Source organism: Calidris pugnax, unplaced genomic scaffold (assembly GCF_001431845.1).
Source record: "Calidris pugnax isolate Ruff unplaced genomic scaffold, ASM143184v1 scaffold38, whole genome shotgun sequence".
Lineage (NCBI taxonomy): Eukaryota > Metazoa > Chordata > Aves > Charadriiformes > Scolopacidae > Calidris > Calidris pugnax.
In genome coordinates this window covers 18,215,246-18,215,745 of record NW_015090995.1, presented here as the reverse complement: position 1 = coordinate 18,215,745, position 500 = coordinate 18,215,246, and positions in this window count along the sequence as shown.

The following is a 500-nucleotide window of genomic DNA, read 5'->3' as shown; positions in this document are numbered from 1 at the left end:
GGAAGTGTTGGCAGGGGGGGGGGGGGAGGGTTTGACCGTCCCCACCTGCCACCTCCCCCCGTGGGTCACGGTGACCCCCACACGGCTGCTTTCCAGGAGAGGGGACAAAACGCCTGGCAAAGGTTCTTCTCCCTGGGTGGCTTGTGCTCCCACCCCACAGGGAGCAGGGGGACCCTCCAGTGCCCCCCACCCCCGGAGAAGGAGTGGGGATCCCCTCGGGTGTCCCAGGGGATGGTGTCCCCCGAGGGGGTGGTGTCCCGGGGGATGTTGTCCCTGGATGGGTGTTGTCCATGGATGGGTGGTGTCCCTGGGGGTGGTGTCCCCGAACGGATGGTGTCCCCGGGGGATGGTGTCCCCGGGGGATGGTGTCCCCGGGGGATGATGTCACGGAGGACGGTGCCGGTGGATGGCTGGTGTCGCGGGGGACAGCGTCTCTGGGCGGATGGTGTCGCTGGGGGTGGGTGGTGGCGCTGGCTGGATGTTGTCCCTGGGGGGGGTGG